This window comes from Schistocerca serialis, unplaced genomic scaffold, assembly GCF_023864345.2.
Source record: "Schistocerca serialis cubense isolate TAMUIC-IGC-003099 unplaced genomic scaffold, iqSchSeri2.2 HiC_scaffold_1242, whole genome shotgun sequence".
NCBI classification, from domain to species: Eukaryota; Metazoa; Arthropoda; class Insecta; order Orthoptera; family Acrididae; genus Schistocerca; species Schistocerca serialis.
Genome location: NW_026047450.1, coordinates 382,501 through 385,000, shown reverse-complemented (window position 1 = coordinate 385,000; position 2,500 = coordinate 382,501). Strand labels below are relative to the sequence as shown.

Here is a 2,500-nt window from a genome sequence, read left to right as displayed (position 1 = left end):
GAAGGTGACATTGCTGTCCACCTTCACCTTCTTCTCGCGCCCTGACGCGACTAAAGCGAGGGTGAAACACTTCCGGGCGTTGATCTGCAGCCCTAGGTGGGCGAGGGCTGCGGTAGCTGCGTCGATGAGGGACTGCAAGCCCCTCGGGGTCGCTGCAAACAGCAAGACGTCATCTGCAAAGGCCGCAGCGTTGACTCTGCGACCGAGGATCCGAGCTCCGATGTGGGAGGGCAGTTGGCCTAAAACGTAGTCCACCGCAAAGTTGAACAGGAGGGGGGAGAGGGGATCGCCCTGGCGAACGCCCCGTGCTGGCTGCACAGACACGCCCACGCCGGCGCCGTCCGCTATCACTGTCGTGCTGCCCTCGTAGCACCGCTCGACATACTCGACAAAGCAATCCGGTAGGCCATGCGCCTTCAGCACGGGGCGAAGGGCAGCATGATCCACCGAATCGAATGCCTTAGATACATCGATCGATGCCACAAAGACAGAGCGGCAGGAGCGAACTGCGTCGGTGAGAGCAGTGTCCAGGATAAAAGTGTTTTCCAACATCCCATCCCGAGGGATGAATGCCCGCTGACGTTCGTCCACAGCACAAGCGCGCATCAGGCGTGACGCGAGAACCTTGTGAAAGGTCCGCGCCAACACCGAGCAGACCGTAATGGGGCGAAAGTCAGCGGGGGATGTTGGTGCAGCCGTTTTCGGGAGAAGGGACGTCCGCGCGCGAAGCAGGCGTTCCGGAAGGGCGCGGGCCAGAAGGAAGAGATTCATCACTTTCACCAGGACTTCGTGCGGCAGGCGCCGCAACTCCGCTGGGGTAAGGCCGTCCGGCCCAGCTGCTGATCCCCTGGGCGGCAACGCGGCGGCGACCTCCTCATGTGTGACCGGCCCCCATAGGCACTCAAGAGAGAGTCATAGTTACTCCCGCCGTTTACCCGCGCTTGCTTGAATTTCTTCACGTTGACATTCAGAGCACTGGGCAGAAATCACATTGCGTCAACACCCGCTAGGGCCATCGCAATGCTTTGTTTTAATTAGACAGTCGGATTCCCCCAGTCCGTGCCAGTTCTGAGTTGATCGTTGAATGGCGGCCGAAGAGAATCCGCGCACCCGCGCGCCCCCGGAGGAGCACGCTAAGGCGGACGCGGCCTCGCAGCAAGGAAGATCCGTGGGAGGCCAAGGCACGGGACCGAGCTCGGATCCTGCACGCAGGTTGAAGCACCGGGGCGCGAACGCCGCGCAGGCGCGCGCATCCTGCACCGCCGGCCAGCACGAGGCCGACCAACGGCGAGAGCAGACCACGCCCGCGCTAAACGCCCGCACTTACCGGCACCCCTACGGCACTCACCTCGCCCAGGCCCGGCACGTTAGCGCTGACCCACTTCCCGACCTAGCCCGACACGCCCCGATCCTCAGAGCCAATCCTTATCCCGAAGTTACGGATCCAATTTGCCGACTTCCCTTACCTACATTATTCTATCGACTAGAGGCTCTTCACCTTGGAGACCTGCTGCGGATATGGGTACGAACCGGCGCGACACCTCCACGTGGCCCTCTCCCGGATTTTCAAGGTCCGAGGGGAAGATCGGGACACCGCCGCAACTGCGGTGCTCTTCGCGTTCCAAACCCTATCTCCCTGCTAGAGGATTCCAGGGAACTCGAACGCTCATGCAGAAAAGAAAACTCTTCCCCGATCTCCCGACGGCGTCTCCGGGTCCTTTTGGGTTACCCCGACGAGCATCTCTAAAAGAGGGGCCCGACTTGTATCGGTTCCGCTGCCGGGTTCCGGAATAGGAACCGGATTCCCTTTCGCCCAACGGGGGCCAGCACAAAGTGCATCATGCTATGACGGCCCCCATCAACATCGGATTTCTCCTAGGGCTTAGGATCGACTGACTCGTGTGCAACGGCTGTTCACACGAAACCCTTCTCCGCGTCAGCCCTCCAGGGCCTCGCTGGAGTATTTGCTACTACCACCAAGATCTGCACCGACGGCGGCTCCAGGCAGGCTCACGCCCAGACCCTTCTGCGCCCACCGCCGCGACCCTCCTACTCGTCAGGGCTTCGCGGCCGGCCGCAAGGACCGGCCATGACTGCCAGACTGACGGCCGAGTATAGGCACGACGCTTCAGCGCCATCCATTTTCAGGGCTAGTTGCTTCGGCAGGTGAGTTGTTACACACTCCTTAGCGGATTCCGACTTCCATGGCCACCGTCCTGCTGTCTTAAGCAACCAACGCCTTTCATGGTTTCCCATGAGCGTCGATTCGGGCGCCTTAACTCGGCGTTTGGTTCATCCCACAGCGCCAGTTCTGCTTACCAAAAGTGGCCCACTTGGCACTCCGATCCGAGTCGTTTGCTCGCGGCTTCAGCATATCAAGCAAGCCGGAGATCTCACCCATTTAAAGTTTGAGAATAGGTTGAGGTCGTTTCGGCCCCAAGGCCTCTAATCATTCGCTTTACCGGATGAGACTCGTACGAGCACCAGCTATCCTGAGGGA

At 60.5% G+C, this 2,500-nt stretch overlaps 1 pseudogene; it reads right to left on the bottom strand.

The window, feature by feature from the left end:
* The window catches only part of LOC126436661 (large subunit ribosomal RNA), a 6,676-nt pseudogene that overhangs the window by 2,890 nt on the left and 1,286 nt on the right, over positions 1–2,500 (bottom strand).